The sequence below is a fragment of the Protobothrops mucrosquamatus genome, unplaced genomic scaffold, assembly GCF_001527695.2.
Source record: "Protobothrops mucrosquamatus isolate PMUCROS unplaced genomic scaffold, P.Mucros_1.0 scaffold87, whole genome shotgun sequence".
NCBI lineage: Eukaryota > Metazoa > Chordata > Lepidosauria > Squamata > Viperidae > Protobothrops > Protobothrops mucrosquamatus.
Window position 1 is genome coordinate 451,931 of NW_015386463.1, and position 21,912 is coordinate 473,842.

Sequence of the window (21,912 nt, forward strand, 5' to 3'; positions counted from 1 at the left end):
TATTCTTTAAAAGAGAATTTCTTGCTACAAAGGCAAGTTAATTAATCTATTTGATTTCCTCCAGTGAGCTGCCTAAGGCCATCATATTTAGGAAGTATGAACAAATTATTACTCTTCCATTTTATTCCCTGCAAGACATTTAGAAACTGATGTAGGTTTTTAATATTCTGATCAGAATTGTTTTACTCAGAATTATTTTATTCAGTCATATATTTTATCAGTCAAATATTCATAGTACCTTTAAAATAGAAGAGCCTAAATTATAACAAATTATACCACTTAAAATATATAAAAATGATGTCTATTTAATTTATTTTGGTTTTTATTGTGTCCTGTTACTGAGGCTTGATCTCAACCTTTTAAAAAACAATTGAGCTGTATTGCAGATTTAGACACATTGTTATAAAAAGCAAAATCATACTAAAATCCTCCCCCTCTTTTCCCCAGATTTGACTCATAAAATATTTTAGGTAGTTGAATAACATTAGTGTTATAAAAATAACCTTAAGACAAGGAAGAAATCTTAAAATGAAATGTACTGCAGAAGAAATTAAATATTTCTCTGTATCTAATACAATTAGTGCAAGATTGGAAGATGCGGACAGACCTGGTCCATAGAATCGCCAAGAGTTGGACACAATGGAATGGATACCATTATCATCTAGGTATAATATACCTGAGCCCCTGTATATTTATTTAAATATGTCCTACTGTGATGTCTCCCTTGGGCGATTCCCCAGATTCCTCCTCAGATGTTAGCTCAGGGGAGGTTGAGCCCATTCCTGGCATGTCAGGAACCGGGTTGATTGATGACTCTGAACAGCCATCCGAACGAGATTTGCAGGAAGCTTCAGCTGGAGAAAGTTTGCAGTGGCGGATGGCCAGGGAAGAGGAGGAGGAACTGCCTTCTGCACCTGATCCGAGTAGATGAATGGCAGAGAAAAGGTAGGAGCAACAGAGGTCAGCCAGACTACTGGAGAAGACCCCGCCTGTCTTGATGAGCTGCAATGGAAAACTGGCTATTTATCACAGCAGACAGATGGAGGCGTTGCTGGGAACAACATGTTGGTTTTCTAGCTGTTCGTTTGATCGTTGTGATTCCTGCTTCACTCTGGATTGACACCGTGTTTGGAATTGTGCTTTGATGACTCTGAACTTTTCTTTCCATGTGAGCTCTCTAGTGTGTAGATTTAAGTTTTGCTTGGTGGAGTTATTTTGTTTGAGCAGCTTTCAATTGCTTTGTGGACTAGTAGGCCATTGCTCTGTGGGCTAATCTTGGCCTGGTCGTAGCTGGACTTAATTGGGACAGTTCTGAGTTTTTGGTGAAGGGAACTGCTGGGGAATATTAATAAATTCACTAAACCACAGTTACATGCATGTGTGAGTGAATGGGACAGCACACCGACTATATTCAATACATGCCTACATACCCATCATGCTGTTTAATTAGGATAAGCATTTTTTAATACTCTCTGACTCTGTCTCTCTTTCCCTCCCCCTCTTTCTTAGCAGTGAACATACCTAATACTTCTGTATTTTTCCCTACATTCACAATCCTTGCTTAATGAATACAACTGGGACCATAATTTTGGCATTGACTAAAGTGGTCAAAGGGCCAGTTTGGTCTAATGCAGGGGTCCCCAACCCCCAGGCTACGGCCCATTCAGAAGTGAGCTGTGCAAGTGGTGGGTGAGTACACTTGCATGCTGCTTATGTGGAACCATTCCCTTTTCTCCCCAACCACCATCGCCGGCACAGGTACGCCAAGCCAGAAAGGTTGGGGACCACTGGTATAATGGTTAAGCCACGAGGTTAGAAACCAAAGACAGTGAATTCTAGTCCCACCTTAAGCATGAAAGTTAGCTGAGTAACTCTCTCAGCCCAATCCATCTCACAGAGTTGTGAAAAAATTAGGATGAGGAAGGATTATGAGGGGTGTCTGCCACCTTGAGTTATTTATAAAAATAAGAATGATGGCATAAAAACAAACAAACAAACAAATAAATAAAACATTGAGAGACTATGACTGCTTTATTCAACAACTATGGTTCCAGCACTCCCTGTGGCAGTCATTAAGTGATCTCATGGGTCATTAAGCAAAAGGAGTCCCCCTCCATGACTGCGGAGTTGCAGGGAGTGAGGGATTTTGAGCTCTGTGCTTGTAACAGGCTCAGAGCTTCAAATCTTTCTCTTCTGGCCTCTGCAGGACTTTCCATGGAGGTTAGGAGAAAAGGATTGTGGGCTCTGTGCATGCTTGGGTTTTTACAACCAGTGTCCATGCATGCTGGAGATTAGAATACTTCTCTTCCGGCTTCTGTGGAGGTTTCCTCTGAGCACTCTCATCTGAGCATATTTACTCAGAACCCACTCATTCTTGACCCTACTTCTTTTTGTTTTATCACATTAAACAAAAGTAATCTATTTAAATAAGTACAGTACTTAAGTATTTAAATGATTACATACATAAGCCACAATTGATACTACTTTCAATTAGATTTTATGTTTCTCCTGATATACCACTCTTGTATATAACAAAGTGAACAAAAGCACAATCTTATCCATGGCCATCCTAGTTTCTTTCAGCAAACATTTAAACCTCACAACAGGCTAGTAATATTACCTTTCTATCATTATCAGCGTACAGTTTCTCTATCCATTTTTCTCATCTTTAATAAACTTTATTCAAATGTATACAGATTAATAGTAATTATATTTTATTCATGTCTTACTTCACTTACTGCATTAATCTTTCCTATGCTTCTCTGCACCGTACACATGGTGTACTCATAAATCTCAGAATAATTCATCATTCCATCTCATGAAGTACACTATATTAAACAAAATAGAGTGGTTGTAGGAAATGACCAGGCTGAGCCCAAGGAAGGAGTCAAATGAGTCATCAGTCTTGAGTCCCTTCATGCTCACAAGACATCTAAGTCCAGCCCACCTTGAATTCCTACTGCTAATTTCCCTTGACTGTTAGTAGATTCTTGTAGAGAACATAACCTTGCAATAAACCTTTATATTCGTTTGAACTGCCAGGACTTCCTGATTTTCCCATGCTTGACAGTGGTGTTAAAAAATAGTTTGATATGATACAAAACATGTTTTTAATAAATTGATGAAAGTGGATGTCATTTGTGTGTTTTATTGGACAGAATCTTCAGTGTTGACAGTAATCATATTTTCAGTTTTATTTTTCATTTCATCTCATCCAAGAGAAGTTAGCCTTTGTTAATATGCTAATTGATGAGAGAAAGATAATAACTGGAGGTCAGATTTTTTCCTAAAGCAATTTTATTTAAGTTCAGATTTTAGAATGTATGTATTTATAAATATAAATGGGGAGTCTTTGGTAATCTCTGAGCTTGGTTGTTTTTTTGCAGATATTTCATTACCAAACTATGTCACATTACTGATGACGTTACCTACCGTGTTTCCCCGAAAATAAGACCGGAACTTATTTTTGGGTGACCAAAAGACCCATTAGGGCTTATTTTGTGGCCGCCCTCCCACTCCATCCCACCATCTGCTTGCCTGTGGTCGCAACAGCTTACAGGGCTTCCCAGGGTAGACCCTTGGGAAGCAAGGGCTAGTGGAATGCGCCTTCAGGCAAGGAAAACAGTAAAACGGACATGCAGGGGAAGCCAAAGGACCAGGTAGTGCAAGCCTCCCCTGCCCCTCCCTCCTCCTGCCACACTCTTTCCTTTTGCAAACAAACAAATCTTCCAGTTTCTGTCAGTTCTCCGTCTGGGCAGAAAGTGTTTGGGCACCTATGGGGCGCTGGGAAATGGAGCACTCCATTTCTGAATACCCCATAGGGACCCAAACATTTTTAGCCTGAATGGAGAACTGACGGAGACTGGAAGCTTGTCAGCTTGCAAATGGGGCGCTTGGGAACAGCAGCAACATCACCCTGAGACAGCCTTCCCAGTGCCAGCTGTGTGCTATTTAACCCTAACTGCCCAGAGCAGAGTCTTGGCGGGCTTAAAGGCAATGGGCACTGTATCGCACTTGCAGCTCTGAGAGGAAGCAGTGGCGGTGGAGTGCTCTGCTCATCGCCTGGCCGGTCCCATTGCGGCAGTCCAAGCTCCACCTTCGCCAACTGTCCAGAATTTTAATTTTAATCCTGGGCAACTGGCAAAGATTGGGCCTGGGTGGCCACAAGAGGGCAAGCCAGGTGATGAGAGGAGCACTCTGCTGCTGCTCCCCCTCGGACCTGCAAGCGTGAGCCAGCGCCCATCTCCTTTAAGCCAGCCAAGGCTCTGATCTGGGCGTTTAGGGTTAAATAGCACACAGCTGGCACTGGCAAGGCTGTCCCAGGAGGCTGTTGCTGTTGCTGCTGCTGGGCCGCACCATGCCGCTGCCTCCCAAGCTCTACCTTCGCCCACTGCCCAGCCAGCCGATGCACCAGGGCAGTTGCGAGAAGACTGGGGCTCACTGGATCACCTGCTGGGTGGGACCTGTTTCAGTGCCTGGACTAGGAACAGATGGTGCTTGGGGGGCAGTTTGCAAAGGGGGGGGATGGAGGAGAGGGGATGCCACCATTGCTGCTGCTGCTGCCATGGGGAGGGGGTACAGAGGAGAACCTCAGGGACTTCGCAGGAAAGTGAGTGCCTGCCTGGCCCAGGAGCATGGGAGGTGCAGGTTGTAAGAACCAGGATGCTGCACTGGGGAGCCGTGGGTGTCCGGGGAGCTCCTTCTTCTCTGGGGCTCTCCTGATGATAGGTCTGCTCAAGGCAGCCGGGAGGGAACTTCAAAGTGATGCAGAGGGGAGCCCGTGCCACCGCCATGAGGTGAAGTGGAGCAGAAGTCGACACAACTGGCTGCCCACTCAATCTCACCACAAGGTGAGGCATGACAGATGGCAGGGCATGGGTGGTCTGGTTGCAGGGGCCCTGAGGTACACAGGTGCGGGGCAAGCATGGTAGCTCCACCTGCCTCGCCTCACCTCAAGGCGATGGCACTGGTGCGACCGAGCCTCCCCCAACCATCCTCTGCAGCATGGCAGTCCGGCTTGGGAAGGGAGTGAAAGGGAAGAGACAGGTAGGCAGCCGGGTGATTGAATGGGTGGAAGGTTGCCGAGCGGGGAGTGACCTGGCTGTGGGGGTTCTGAGAGGTGTGGGGTGCATGGGGCAGCTCCACACACACCTCGCCACCTGCCTTGCCTCATCTCGTGGCAGCACCAGCGTGCTGCACGGCTTACTGCCCCGTTGCAACAGCGAGCAACCAGACGGTGGGACGGAGTATGCTGGCTCTTAACTAGGGCTTATTTTGGGGGGTAGGGCTTATATTAGGCACACACGTAAAAATCAGGCTAGGTCTTATTTTTGGGATAGGTCTTATTTTCAGGGAAGCATGGTAGTAAGGTAATGAAATGTCTGCAAGAAAACAACCAAGCTCAGAAAGTTCCAAGGACTCTTCATTTTAACCCTGAGCTACAAATATTCTCTTCTGTTAGTATAGATGTAAATATTTGTTTGTCTTACATGCGAAGTATACAATTTCATATATTATTTTCGCACTTGAATATGCTGCAAATGTTTGCACTATTAAATATAGAAAACCATTTGTTTTCTACTTTATTATAGCTACCTTTTCAAAGCAAGTATTATCTGCTGAAGTATGTGACAACTGTTTGTATTTAGAACGCAATAAGAAAATTATTTTGGAAATATAAAAAGATTGCTTGGTGTGAAAGCAGTGTCATTTTTTCAGTTCGGTTTGGTTAAAAGACAAGTTTTTTATGTAAAAGCAGCAAAAATTAGTATTTGAACAGCAGTGAATAGGAAATGGTGTTAATTAAAGGGCTGTGAAAAGATTAGCAATACAATTCTAACTCTCAGTGAAATTCTAAAAAAAAACCTACGTAAAAGAATTTCAACATTTATGTGGAATGCTAATTTCTAGGTTAAATTTTGCTGGGTTAACCAAATTAATCTTGAAGTGACAATGAAAATAATCAAATAATTACAGACACTGTAATCCTGAATACCAGTTGTGAGATCTTTATAGAAATTTATTGGTTCCATAAAGAAAATTTAAAAAATAACCAATAATAAGCTTTCACTGTTTGGAGTGCATTTTGATAGTAGCTAAAAATTATAAATATAGAAATATTGTTTAAACATCCTAGAACAGGGAAAGTAAATTAAGATTAAAGGTTAGAAATAATTAATTTTTTCTCCATTCTCCTACAACTATTTTTTTAAAAAAAACTATTTTCTAAGTAATTTGAAATTGGAAAATATGATTCTTTTTATATTTCCAAAAGTATTTGCTGTGGCAATTCTCATTCTCAGACTTTTCAAATCTCTAACCCCCACAGAAATGGGAAACTCTAGGCCAGGGGTGTCAAATTCAAAATGTCACATGACGTGTCACGACGTATTGTGACTTTTTTTCCATTGCTGGCAATGGGGTGGGCGTGGTTTCGGCATGATGCATCCGGCCTGTGGACTGGCAGTTTGACACCTCTGCTCTAGGCCTACTCTGCCTAATTGGCCAGATTGATCAGTTTTCAAATATACAATATGCAAAATATGCTGAATGATTAAAGTATGAAATCAAAGTACTCTAAAATTACAAATCAATTTTATGAAAAAACAAATGGTAAAGATAACATTATTATTCATACAGTAAAGGAGGTTTTGCTTCAGAAAAGGCTGTGTTTCATCACAGGTTAAAAATATGGTGATATATTCTCTCTTCATGTTGATCATTTTGCCTCACCGCAGCCTGGTGCTCCTTACACACCACACCGCACCACACACACACACACACACACACACACACACACAAGAACTAATATAAAATAAAAATAAAACAAAACAAAAACAAAGAAAAAACCAAACATGCAAAAAGAAAAAGAAACAGAAACAGAAAGGAATTGCTCCCAATTTCCTTTGCAGCAAGTATAATTACAAATTACATCTTACTCTATGGCTACCAAATATTTAATGAGGAAATGTTCAGGATAGTGAAAGCCTAAATATTTTTCTATTTTTTTAATGTTTAGGGTTTAATCTTTTAAAAATATTTTTAATATTGGCCTTGGAAGAAGCCTCTATATCAGATATATTCTAGTTCAGCCTCTTCTGCTTGATGTCTTTGATCATGCTTCTGCAAAATTATGGAATATAATTCACTATACCCGATTGGAAAAAGATAATAACAATAACAACAACAACAATAATAATAATAATAATAATAATAATAATAATAAAGTTGGAAGGGACCTTGGAGATCATCTAGTCCAACCCCCTGCTCAGACAGGAAACCTTATACCATTTCAGACAAATGGCTGTCCAGTCTCTTCTTAAAAACTTCCAGTGTTGGAGCAGTCACAGCTTCTGGAGATAGGCTGTTCCACTAATTAATTGTTCTAACTGTCAGGAAGTTTCTCCTTAGTTCTAGGTTGCTTCTCTCCTTGATTAGTTTCCATCCGTTGCCTTCAGGTGCTTTGGAGAATAGCTTGACTTTCTCTTCTCTGTGGCAGCCCCTGAGATATTGGAAGACTGCTATCATGTCACTCCTCGTCCTTCTCTTCGTTAAACTAGACATACACAATTCCAGCAACCGTTCCTTATATGTTTTAGCCTCCTGTCCCCTAATCATCTTTGTTGCTCTTCTCTGTATTCTTTCTGGAGTCTCAACATCTTTTTTACATCGTGGTGACCAAAACTGGATGCAGTATTCTAAGTGTGGCCTTATCAAGACATTGTAAAGTGGTATTAACACTTCATGTGATCTTGATTCTATTTTAATCTAAATATAAATATTTTCTGGGACCAAGAAAGGCCATTGAAAGATATGTTAGATAAGTATGTTCACCACCTTGAGTTATTTATGAAATAATAAAGGTGGGATAAAAATCAAATAAATAAATAAATATACAGTAATGCCATTTTACTTCCTCTATAGCAGATATATGGATATTCTCATGTATACCTCTGCTATGTGAGCTGCACTGGTTACCACTTTGTTTCTGGGGGGAAATTCCCACACTAGGCAAATACAATTCTTATTGTTATTAGTAAATACACAATTAAATATCAACATCTTTGTTACATTTTTCTAATAATATCAATAATGTCAGTTTAAGATATCTTTTCTAACCAGAACATATCTTAATTGCATTTGCACTTAACATCCATGTTCAATCAGTATCCTATTTTCACTTTTTTTAAAAGTTTAATTTCCCATCAGTGTTCAAAATGTCTCTATTGTTTATAATTCCAAAGTAAGTTATATTTGGGTAATCAAAAGCTTCCCTTATTCAAACCTCTTAGCATTTTCCTGTTTCCCTTCTCATACCAAAATCTAATATTATAATTACAAATCTTATCTTTCTAGTTATAATAATACTTCTATTTCTAGCAATTATCTATTCTCCACCATATTCAAACATCTAATTAATAGTATAATATCCCATTTAATGGATCAAAACCTCTATTTTCTTCGGTCTTACTCTAGCTTTCTTCCTTTGCCAACTAACTTTCCAAGTCAATGCATTTGAATCATCAAGTAATTTTCCTGTGTTTTTGTGTATATTGTTTGGAATAAAAAAGACAATTTGTTTAAAGTATTTTTGGAAGAATGCTTAGTCCATTGATATTCATTAAACAGCTGTCCTCCTTCTCCAATTCCCCACAATTCTCCTAACAGCTCTATCTTCCATTAATCAGGTCTTCTTCTTTTTCCTCAAATGTGTTCTGAAATCATGATTGGTAAGATGTTTTTTCCATTTCTGATATCGCTATATCTTCTAGTTCTTCAATTGTCTGGGTCTGTCTTTTAGTTCCTTCCTTTAGGTCCTCCATCTTTGGATCTGCTTCCTCTGGATTTCTTTCTATTTCCTGGGTTGCTAGTTCCTTCTTTGTAGTCATTTTCTAGGTTTGTAAATTTAAATTAGAAAATTGTTCTTTTATCTCCTTTGTGTTATTTTTAGTCTCATCATGAGCAATAGCCTCTTGTATTGATTTCAACATGGAGAGAATTTCTTTCTGATCTTCATTTATATTTTCTTGGTAGTATATCAAACTGAAGACTTTGGGACAGGTGTTAGGGATGGTTTTTTTATCATTTAAAGCTGAGTATGGGACATCCATTTTATTTTTTGCAGGTGGTCTTTATAGTAAAAATTGTTCATCAATCAAAGATTTATAATCCAAAATATTCCATCATCTCAAGCAATGATGTGTGTTTCTCCTGCATGGAAATAGTTCCACAACACACCTCTGAAAGTCAGTTAATATTTATATTCGTAGTTCAGGCAGGCCGGTTTCAAAGTAGTTCATTGTTTCTGCCACACCAATAAGTAACCCAAGAGGTTTTTTTTTTTTCCCTTTTCCCAGCTGCAGTCTTCAAAAGTAAAAGTTTCCAAGGACAGCAAGAGTCTGATCTGAATCTGGGCTTCAAACCAAGTTTCCTTTGAGCATAACCAATTGTAGTGCCATAATTCACCACTAGATGTCATTAACATTGTTTTCCATCTTTTAAAATTCAAATTTATATTACAAGCTTTTCAAGTCTCTTTAAAAAAAGTTGCAAAACCACTTTTAGTCCCCAAATTTCAAATTTTATATGTGTATTAATTCCAAGTTAATCTTGCAATTTTCTCCATTCCCCCCCCCCCCAGCAATTAATTTGCCGCTTTTCTTTTCCTGAGGGAATGGGGTGGAAATTTCCCTTCCCTCTCTCATCGGGGAGGGTGCTTTGGGAATTTTTTTCCAGGAAAAAGTCTTAGTCATAAAGAGAGGATAAAGTCTCACACAGTTTCATCCACATTGCTGAAAAGTTGCTCGCTGGTGCTTATTGTCAGCAGTTTCTACACGAATGTAGCCAGTCTTTCCCCGCCAGTTTAGAGGGTTTCCTAGGATCAAACGGAAGGGCTGCCGCTCTCCAGCGATCAATGAGGGTCTCGTCCTTGCTCATCGCCTCTACGGGGCGACTTCGACCCTTTCCAGGGTCCCCAGTGGGGGTGAATTGAATGCAAAAGATGGAGCGCTGTCTTCCTGCACCCGTTCTGCTGCGATGTCAAACCGGAATCCAGTTCTTTCTCTTCCATTCTGCTGCTTCCAGTTACTGCAACAAACATCTAAACTGATTCTCCCTAACCCACCTTTCTGTATTCATGTTGAAGGATTACTAATTCAGTAGTCATCCTTATGTACCCAACAAGCTGCATAAGTTGAAGGATTACTAATTCAGTAGTTGAAGGATTACTAATTCAGTAGTCATCCTTATGTACCCAACAAGCTGCACAAACTGAAAACAGTCTATGGGAAGACAAAATATGTTGCTGCTCTAAGATGAAGGATGGCACATAAAAGCCTGATATATTGTAAAACAAAGGTGAAGTTAAGAATGATTATAAGAAGTAATCTCCCTGAACAAGATTACAAACTTCTAAAATACTTCAGTGACATATCTGCAAAGTAAAGTTTTATGAGAGACCAGCAAAATAAAACAAGTAGGGGAAGTATTTAACACCTCCTTTAGGCATTTAAGAAGAAACAAGAAAATAAAGTCTGCTAAAAGTTGATGTGATGATGATGATGATGATGATGATGATGATGATGATAATTATGATGATGTTGGAAGGGACCTTGGAGGTCATCTAGTCCAACCCCCTGCTCAAGCAGAAAACTCTAGACCATTTCAGACAAATGGCTGTCCATTTGATTAGCACATATAACAATAAGAAACTGAAGAAACATAGCTGCATTATGAGGAACTATTATTATGTGTATTTATTTCACGAAAAAATGAGCCTAAAGGAAATTAGTTCAGCTCAAGGCCTCCAACAAAAGAGTCTTGCACAATAGAGGTTTGACACAATGTCAAAGTGCTGAAATTCTCTGTCTTTTCTAGGACAGTTTTACAAAATAACAATGTTTTCAAAAATGCTAAATACACTAAATATAATTTAAGTATGAGAATTCGTGCAGTACCTTTTTTTTAAAAAAAGTCTAATATGTTATAAAATGTTGCAAACCTACATCAATGTGTTAAAAGGAAACTAAGGTTGATATTCCTTGGGCTCTATACACAGCTGGCTTTGCAGCAAAAATGATAGAGCCATCTTAAGAGGAAAAGATAATGGTTTTCCCATCAATAGTAAAAGCCACTGCTTCTATAAAAAGGAATATTCTGGTTTCATGCATATGTATTTACTTTCTTTATTAATTTACTAATCATAGTACTAACATAGTACTGAACATGTGTAGGAAAAGGAATTAAAATTAAGGAGATATTTCTTAAATGAAGAATAAAAAAATTATGTCTACTTCAAAGCATTTATCATGTGGGTTGAGAAAGGGAGAAAAGCATTTCAACAACATTGGAACTATTTAAAAGGCACCTGAAATCAGTCTTAAAATGAGCTTACTGTGACAATCCCCACACTTTTTTTAAAAAAAAACTTTAGTTTCAACAAGCAAAGCCTCTGTTTCTGTAACTCTTGGCTGTTATTAGAGGAAAGATAATAATTCTTTAACAATGGACAGAAAATAGCATAAAATGCAAATGATTTCTTCCTCCAAATTAATATAATTCTGCAAAAATTCAGAATCTTTTCACTGTCCTGCATGTTTAAATCAAAAGAATATTGGCTTCAAATAAGATATGTCTAGATTAGCTTTAATCAAAATAAATAAATAAAACATCAAAGCTTTATTCACTTTTTGTATTTATCTATATACAGTAAGTCATTAAGCTGATGCAGTGCCAAATACATGGATGTGTTTTTTTTGTTTATATGCTTCTTCCTGCTTTTTTCCCCTCTGCAAATCAGTTTTGTAAACAAAGTCATAATTAACAATTAAATCAAAATTGGCAAACTGTGATTTGTACTTCAAAAATATCAGTCTCAAAACACAATAGACCAGGAGTGTCAAACTGCCGGCCCATGGGCTAGACGCATCACATGGAAGCCGCGCCCACCCCATTGCCAGCAATAGCAAAACAGTCCCGATACATCACACGACGTCACGTGACGTTGCGAGTTTGACATGTCTGCAATAGGCAATCAAGTGCAAAGGAACCTGAATGATATAGAAACTAAACAGGGTCAGGACTGAAAATTTTTAAATTTTAAGAGGTCCACAAGAAATTCCAGAGATGTATATTGTACTGGAAAGTTAAAACAATGGCAATAAGTTAAAACAACAAGTCAGACGCTTTTGGTTTGTTTTAGTATTACTATTCTTCCTGTTAATTATTTTGCCACTAATATAATATAGAGAAGACAGGTCAATAATTTGCAAATAGATTTATTAGTTTAAGAGGCACAGTTATGAGAATTAACCCCACCTTTATTGTAAGGTTACATTAACAGAATCATACAAGTCTGAAGGTATTTCTTATTTTCCAGAAAACCTGGGAGGGTCTCTTCTGAAATGCATCCCATGTCCCCTGTTTCCATGGGACAAAATATCTTTTGCATGATGGTTGTTTAGTCTGCAGCTCTTTCACCTGTCTCCCAAAGTCATCCCCACATACCACCATAACAACAATACATAAAAAGTGGATGAGCTATTTGGACAATGATGAATATCTGCTTTTTCTTGTCTTGAATACATAGTTTAAGCATAAGTGAATATGGAAAAGTAATGGATAAAAGTATTACTGATCTGATTCTTTGGGATTAAAGATTGAAAGAATTCAGTGAAAGACACAAAAGTGCTAAGAGGTTCAGAATGTGTGACAAACTATTAATAGTTCCAAACATGACAAACTATCACTTGGAAGCCTGGATGTGGGCAAAAATGGACATGGAAGGAAAAAAAGAAATAAAGAAAATTAAAGTGGAATAATTGCAAAGAGAATAAGACGTAAATGAAAAAAATAAAGCACCCTGTACAGGTTCTGCTTGAAGATATTTAATGAGACAGAGCCCATTAATGTCTTGGTCAGAGACTCTTCTTTTTTGTTTCTGCAGAGATTTCCTGAATAAATAGGACCAATATTTACAGGTTTTTGTTTTGGAGGGTAGGTTTGAAAATGTCCTTAGAGTAAAAGAGTCTAAAATTTTAGTTTGCCTTTTTTTGAAAGTTGGATGTCTTGGTGGGTGAGGCATTAAGAATCATTCTCCCCAAATTCAGACCATTAAAAAAAGGACCCAGGGACAAAATGTGTTTTAAACTCAAAGTGAAGGACATCCATACAATCCTGTCCCCAAAATAGTGATGTGCAACAGTGACCTTGTATACTACGAGGCAGTCCTCAACACAGGAACATTGCTTTAATAACTAGTATTAATATCTATAGTCATATAACTGATGCCCAGTTGATAACAACTATCTTAAGGAATATTTGAGAAATGCTATAATTTCCATCTAAGGCTTCTAGTTCATAGATTAAATATGTTCCTTCAAATTCACAGTGAGAGTACTTGCATGGTATAATCTTAATATAATTGGACATTCAAAATATATTATTCTATTAATTTAGTTTTGAGCTGTGCATTAAATTTTTATAGTTAGGATTCAATTTTATCTATGTTAAAGTGCTGTGTCATTAATCTATCCAGACAGTCTGTTTTATTTTCAAAATTTGACTGAAGAAGAATTTCTTATCCAGTTTGTGGATAATTTTCTGGAATAGGAGAAAAAAAAGGAAGCCTGGAGAGCTTAAGTTATAGACTGATATTGATAACTTTCCTTCCCCGCATGCCAGATGCAAGATTTTTTTTCCCTTCTGGTGAGCTTTCTTCCCTATGAATAATTCACGATTTCATGAATTTCAGAAACTGTTTGATTACAGAGAGATCTAATTCCCTTCAAAAAAAAAATATTCAAAAGCACTTTCTTGGCATTGTTTTCTTGGAATTATATAAGAATATATATACTATGCACGCACCCACACGGGCACACATACGGGCACACACACACACACACACACACACACACACACACANAGAGAGAGAGAGAGAGAGAGAGAGAGAGAGAGAGAGAGAGAGAGAGATAGCTTCCCTATAAAATTTGCATGGTTATCCTTTGAGATTTTCTTTGGCAGCCTTGCATGACAATACAAATGTTCCTTTCAGGGACACATAAAGATTAGAAAGCCATTAGTCTGGAATAGTATAGAGGTTGGACTAGAAGAGCTCCTATCAGTAGACTTAAGGGAATATTCAAAAAGTGGCATCCATTACTAGCCCATTTTTGAAGCTACAAAAAACATTCTCATTTCCATTTCACAAAAAAAAGGAAGGATGACACATTTTGCTCCTTCCCCTATTAACTTGTATTTTTGTAGAGGTGGTGGAGTAATTACAATGGTAGAATACCCACTCAACCTGTTGGTTGGAGTCCTGGGGTCAGGTGAGACAAGTGTCCCAGTAATGAGAGAATCACCAGGCCACAATCTCTGCAAAACTTCAGCATTTCAAAGGGAAATATGACCTTCAGTACAGCTTCTTATATACTGTAGATGAGGTAGAAGTAAATCAATAGCTACTAAACACAAACAAAGGTCTGGAATGATTTGATCAGCAGTGGAAAGATAGGATGTGGAAGTGCTCCCAATGGGAAAAAAACCACAGTCTGCTCTAGGGTAGTAATATTGTTTGCTATGAAATAGGTTTTAAAAGATTTACTGTTAAACCTTTACAATGTAAGTAACAATTGGTTCTTTCTATTCTTTTTCTGCTTTCGATGTAAGGAGTTGTAGGTGGGTCAGATGGGCTGAGAAAAATCACTGAAGAATACATATTGTGGCATCAATCTCATGTTGCTGATTCCTTTGAGGTTTTGTTTTTTTGTTTTTGGCTCTACCTATAACTCTAGCTTAAGAAGAGCTAAATACTAGCAACTGAGGAATTCTACAGTGGCCTATTTCCAATCTAACCATGGAGACAACATATTTGCAGTGGGTGTAAAAAAGATGGTATTTATCCAAAATTTAACCTACACATGTTTTGTGGAATGATATGTTCCTTACAACAAACATGTTAAGTTCCTTTTCATTCTAGGTCAGAGTTGAGTCTAAGCTGATCTTAATAAACACAGTCAGTTGACCTTTTGTGTCCTTGCTTCCTCATAAATAAACAGCACAATGGAAATATGAAGTAGAGAGCAAGAATTGCTCTCTCTAAATAGCCTTCATAGTACTTTGTTTTTGCAGTGATCCTATCCTATTTTGTAACTTAAGATGGGTGACCCATTCTATGGGTTAAGGGCTGCATAGAGCAGGGCTTTTCAACCAGTGGTATGGGTACCACCTGTGGTACATTGGCACCTGGCAGGTGTTACACGAACATCCTAGAATAGTGGTAGCAGGGGAGGGGAATGAGCTGAACCGGTGGCAGCACCACACAAGCCTGAGCGAGAGATGGCTGGAGCTGCAGGGCTGTCAGAGCTCAGCGGAAGTGCCAGGATCAGCGCTTCTTCGGGGCTGTCAGGGCTCAGTGGAAGTGCCAGTATCAGTGTCAGGCTCCAGCTGGAGCTCAGTGCTGATCCTGGCACTTCTGCTGAGCTCAGAAGAAGCGCTGATCAGCTGGAATGTTGCAGCATCTCCAGGGTCTTGTGATTTACATTCAGATGCTTGGCAACTGATTCATATTTATGATGGTCACGGTGTCCCAGGGTCGTGTGAAGTGACCAAAACCTGCTGCAACCACCCAGCAGATGGGGGGAATAAAAACCAACCCCCCCACCCCACCTCCATTGCCAATCCCCAACAGAAATGCTCACAACAATGAAAACCTTGAACAGGAGGAAGAGCGCCCCTGGGTGGGCAGGCAGGTGTCTTGCTCGGCTGTGGCTTGGGGGGCACTTTTTTCAGTGCCATTGTAACTTCGAATAGTCATTAAGCGAATTGTTGTAAATCGAGGACTACCTGTACTTTATCACTTTTTTCCTTTTTTTGAGGGGGTCATCATGTTTTTGACATCTTGCTAGGCAACTGGTGGTACTCGGATGTTGCCATATCCTAAAAGTGGTACAATGGGTGAAAAGGTTGAAAGGCCCTGTCTTAGAGGGCCAAAAGGCAATGAACTGGTCAATAGATTTTAAGATATTGCCTTTTACTACAAGAAAAGAGAAGCTAGAAGCTTCCTTGATCCTCCAATGAGGAATCTTAAAATTATTGCATTTGTGTGAGGGGAAAATGTGTTTCAGAAGGGATGAACCTCAAAAGGAAAGAATGATATGACTAGAATTAGTGGATATTGGTACTGGGAGAGATTTTTTTTGGGAACACAGTCATTGATAAACAAGAAAACTGTGATTTTAAACATATGGGTTAGTTTTGCTGGTGCTCTAATCTTTACGTAGAACAAATGAATCAGGTTCAGAGGGTAGAGGACACTGCCTGTATATCTTCTTTCTATTTCAGCCTATATCCACCACTGATGTGCAACCTGCAGTCCTGATTACATGGCTTATTTGGGCTGTAGGAATTTGTGGAGGGCGGGGGCTGGTAATTAATGCTTCATTAATGGAAGGTCCTTGCTCTCCTTTTTGAAGGAGATGATACCATGTTTCCCCAAAAATAAGACCCACCCAGAAAATAAGCCCTAGCATGATTTTAGCATACACTTAATATAACACCTACCCCCAAAATAAGCCTTAGTTAAGAGCCAGCCCACCATCTGGTTGCTCATTGTCGCAATGGAGCAGGAAGCCATGCAGCGTGCTGGTGCCGCTACGAGATGAGGCGAGGCTGGTGGCGGGGTGTGTATGGAGCTGCCCAATGTACCCCACACCCTCAGAGCCCCCACAGCCAGGCCATTTCCCGTTTGGTGACCCCCTGCCCGTTCAATGACCTGGCTGCCTGCCTGCCTCTTCCCTTTCACTCTCCTCCCAAGCCAGACTGCCATGCTACGGAGGATGGGTCCTCTTACCCTGTCCCCCTCCGCTGTTTTGGAGCTAGGGGGGAGTGATGGCGAAGGGCCTCCTCCTTCTCCTCCACTGCCTGCCACTTGGGTTCTGGTGCACCTCCTCACGCTGCCTGCTCCCTGGTCACCGCCTGTATTGTATGGTTTCAATGGGTGGCAGCTCTGGAGGCCAGTGGTAGGCTCTCTGCATTATCCCTGGGCTGGCAGTTTCAGCCCCCTGGCCCCCTTTGTGGTTCTGCCCACACAGCCATGGGAGAGTTGGCAGCTGGAGTCATGGTAGCATGGTCTTCGGACCGCCCCTGCCACCAGGCCTGGTATTTTTTGAGTGTGGAGGTGCCACACACGCCCCACCCGATGCAGGTGGCCGCTTCCCTCCGTCTGTCAGAAACTGTTGAAGCCACACAGGGCAGGGGAGGCGCATGGGGCACCTCCACTCCCAAAAAATAAGACATTCCCCCAAAATAAGCCCTAATGGGTCTTTTGGGGCCAAAATAAATATAAGACCAGGTCTTATTTTTGGGGAAAACAGGGTAGTAGGGCCCTCCTAAAACATCTAGTTCTCAATCCAACTGTACTAGAAAATTTCTATCTAGTTTCTAATTTTTCTCGTTTAGAAAACAATGAGAATCACCTGGAAAGTTAGGTTGGTGAAAAATGCAGCACCTATATGCTGGCCAGTGAGAATATTTTCACCAAGACAACAGTGTCTTATGGATGTTGCATTAACCGTCTACAGATTTTTGAGTACAATGAGTACAAATGCTTCTTTAAATTCTACATGGCTTGGGTCCTGGATATCTTCAGGACCATCTTCTCTCAGTAGAATCTGCCTGTCCTGTGTGGTCCCAGGAAGAGAAACTCTGACTTGATCACACAAGGATGCTTTCTCTAGGGCTGCTGTAGTTGTATGAAATGCTTGCCATTCACACTCCTAGCATTTAGGAAAGCAGCAATTTGGGGACTTAAATACTATTTTGCTGGTTGTTTCTATATAAGGTTAAACTAAGCTAATCAACTAAACTGAAATATATGTAATTTAGAAAATCACATCTTCTTTGGTGCCTTCATTTCATCAGTTGTTTCTACATAGATTATTAAATTGTAAACTGTTATGGGCTTCCAGTTTTGCATAGTAGTGCAGCAGCCGAGGGATCATGGTGCTTCGCACCCTACAGCCAATTTCTGCCTGCTAGGGGACCCTAAATGGGCCTGAAGTTGCCCCATAGAGGAAACAAAGAAGGAAGTCCCGCCAATTACGGAGAGATGGTGGTCAATCTGATTGGTTTGGGAAAGGCTCTCCAGAAACCAGCAGGAGAAAGTCTAGCCCAAGCTACAAGAAACCGAAGCCCAAAAGCACTATTTTAAGCTGACTGTAAGCAACATATTGGAACTGAGTAAGAACAGTGATTTTCTCTCTTCTACTTGAAAATTGATTTCCGGGGGGGGGGGGGGGGGGAGAAAAATCCCAAGAAGCAAAATGCCTCCGAAAGTGAGAAGGGGGATCTTTGCCCCATCCTCCTACAGATGGAAGCTGTGAATTAAATGAAATGAGTGTAAGACTCAATTTGGATAAGTTTGAAATTGGTGGAATCTGTTAAGATTTTCCTTTAAAATCATGAAAATAGAAGTAAACAATTGTCTATTACTGACTGGTGCTGGTATCTAGTGGTGGATGAAAATATACAACAGCAGTTGCTTTATTTCAGGGACTAGCAAAACCCAGGAAAAGATAACTTGGTTTTGGTGACTTTCAATGTCTTAATAACAGAGAACAGCTGTGACAAAAAAGAAAGAAAACATTTTCGGCTATCTACAAAGTGAGAATTATAAACTCTAAAAAAAAAAAGAATGGACCTTTCTGGATTACAAATACCAACTCAACTGTGACTCTAAAGCTGTCTGCAGAGAAATGAGAACCCTGATTTTTAGCTATCATGGAAAACCAGAGATCTGTAGAAAGAATATACCAAGAAAAAAGATCTCCAGAAGGAGATCTATGCTATGTTGTAACTAATCCAAACAACAATGTTCTCAAACCACGAGGAAATTAAAAATAACTTTGAAAATATAAATGAACACATCTCCAATTTAACTTTACAACACAAAAATTCTCAGAAAATAAAAACAGAGAGTGAGCAGAAAAAACAGACAACTGAATACGAGACAGAGGAGAGAGATTTCAAGATGGAACATAACAATAGAAAAAAGTATGACTTAGCCCAGATGAGAAAAAACGTACAGGAAATACTGGACATGGAAAAGCTAACCTATACACTAAGATTACAAAACAAGTTTGAGGACAAGAAAAAAGATTTGACAAAATGGATTCTGCCAGGAGAACTATGAGAACTTGAGAGACAAAAAATGATAAATAAAATCAAGAAAGAAAGAAAGAAAGGAAAAGATGCTCAATGAATATGAAGGGGCGAAACCTTCCTATAAAAACATCTTACCTGTTTTGTCTTTTGTACCTGCAACAACACTTTTAAGATTATGGAAAGATTCTTTATTCAGCAAAGCATATTGATCAAGAAAGATGTTTCACAAAAAAAGAGAGGCTAAAGTGAGAATTAAGAAATTAGGTGATGGGATTTACCAGAGGGAATATTTAAAAATTAAACATCTGTTTGAATATGGTTAAAGAAATAGAAAGATTTTGGATATAAATAAGATTAGTTTAAGAGGGATGAACCCCTCAAGTAACATAGTATTTTTTTTCTTTCTTTTTTCCTTTGTGTTTTTTTTTTGACATGAGTAATATAAAAATGTTGGGATGGTTTATATACAAGAAATGTTTTCTCTGTGTTTTTCTCTTTTTGATGATATGAGAAATGTAAAAGTGTTGGGATGGCTTATATGAGAAAAAAGACTTAAATACTTAAGTGTAACTAATTTTGAGAAAATCTTAACCAGTAAGAATGCTTTGAATAGTGTTGGGAAAACAAATTTAAATAAAAATTCTGTAATGAATTGCCAATGATGAGGCAATTAGAAAAGAAGCTTTATGTTGATGTGGTTATTATTTGCAGAAACATGAGAATTATGTCTATATTTAATTGTCATTTATTCAAATAATAAGAACTGCATTAATTTAAGGTTGGCAAAAGAGAATATTATTGGAAGAAGAGAAAATCAAGCAAAGCTATTATATGGGTTATAGAATTATAGAAATTAATTGTTATTGTTTTTTAAATACTAACCCATACAACACGCTGTTTGCCAAATATTAAGGTGATTATGTTAAAGATCAATAAAACATATTTTTTTAAAATAAATAAATTGTAAACTGTTACATGGCATGGATCTCTCCTTTATTGCCTGTAAAGCATTAACAATTCTGATTATGTATATAATAATACAATACTTATGATTCTGGCTACATATATTTTCTTATATAATTAATCCTTCCTTTTATATTATCTCTTCTCTATCGTTTAATGTAATTTAGCATCTCCTGTATACTTTTCCTTTCTAATTGTCTGACTCTTGCTTCTTTTATGGTAGTGTTTTATAGCCCTTCTCAGCTGAATTGTGCCTGGATGCACAATTATAAGTGCATTTAAAGACTAAAAGTGTTAATTCTTGGAAATACTAAATACATGAAAAATTACTATAAATAAAAAGAGAAATTATTTCAATATGCTTCTAGGAACAATTACTTTCCACGTATTAATTCATATGTATAATACAGGACATAATACAGGACAATGTTATTATTATAGCAAATATTAAATGCCTGTAAAAAGTATCCAAACTTCCTCCCGGAACAAAACACTCAAAACATGTTTCATAATATTAGAAAATTCTAGCTATACAAATCTGCATATAAACAATATTTATTAAAAGTCTATATGCTTAAAACTATTGTGCATCAAATGACATGTATCCTGGTGTTTTGCCTATTGCCTAAAGTGTTTCTGAATTGTATTAAACAATTTATAAAAACACATGAGTTTTATTGTGTGTTTTAGTAAAAGAGTTTCATATTTTACAACAAATGTAAAAAGCACTCTTAAAGAATCAATCCCAAATTAGATAAACTAGATAATTTTATTTATAATTTTATTAAGAGAAAATCATTGAAAGCAGCAGAGGACTGCCATCAAGTGGCTGAAGTTAGTACAATTTAAAAACTGTGCTTCCCCCCCAAGCTAAACTATGAATGCAGAAGGTGATTTGGCTTAGCTGAAGAGCTATAGTTCTGCAGATTCCCAATACTTCAGCCTGTTCTACCATCTCCCTGGATAATAATTTCTCCAGAGAAGGTAACAATAGCTAATTCTTACTGGGGGGATGAGGGAGCCTTAAAGATTCTTAATACATGTTAATTTCATCAACTAGAATTAAACTCAAATATTTAAATGGTCACCTTTAGCTGATGTAATAAACATGTTGAAATTTAAGAATTTCTTTCATCACATTTTAAAATACCTGTATTTTCTATTACTTGAATACAAATGAGATATTTCTATATATGTTATGTTGTGAGAATTCTCACACAGTGAGTGACAAACAATTTTATTTATTCATTCATTTATTAAATTTATTTGCCACCCATCTAATTTCAAATGACTTAGGAGCAAATCTGACTATTACACAAACAGATGTAAACTAGCCTTCTTTTATGCTCTTTCCTGACTAACAAGCCTTCCTCAGAGTTACCTATGCCCTACTCACCTCCCATCTTGAGTACTGTGATATGCTGTACCTGGAGTTGCTATTGAAAAATAAACAGAAGCTTCAATTGGTTCAAAATGGTGTGGTCTGCATGATTTTGTGCTAGATTTGCACATATGTCACCTCTCTTGCAGGAGCTGACTGGTTGCCGATTTGCTTCCAGGTCCAATTCAAGATGCTGATTAACACCTTTAAATCACCATGCAGGACTGTATTTTCCCAATTACATCTATCCAACCCACCAGATTGGGGAGGCAGGATACACTATGGTCCCCTCCATCAAAGAGGTCTACCTAGCGGATCTAAGAAGAAGGGCCTTTTCTGTTGTGCTTTGCTCCTTGCAGAACATCATCCCTGTAGAGATAAGTCAGGCTCCACCTTGATATTCTTCT

General features: G+C 38.5%; 1 protein-coding gene across 1 annotated transcript in view; it reads right to left on the bottom strand.

Moving 5' to 3' along the window:
- The window catches only part of LOC114922334 (transient receptor potential cation channel subfamily M member 3-like), a 229,584-nt gene that overhangs the window by 144,370 nt on the left and 63,302 nt on the right, over window positions 1-21,912 (bottom strand). The window lies entirely within an intron of this gene.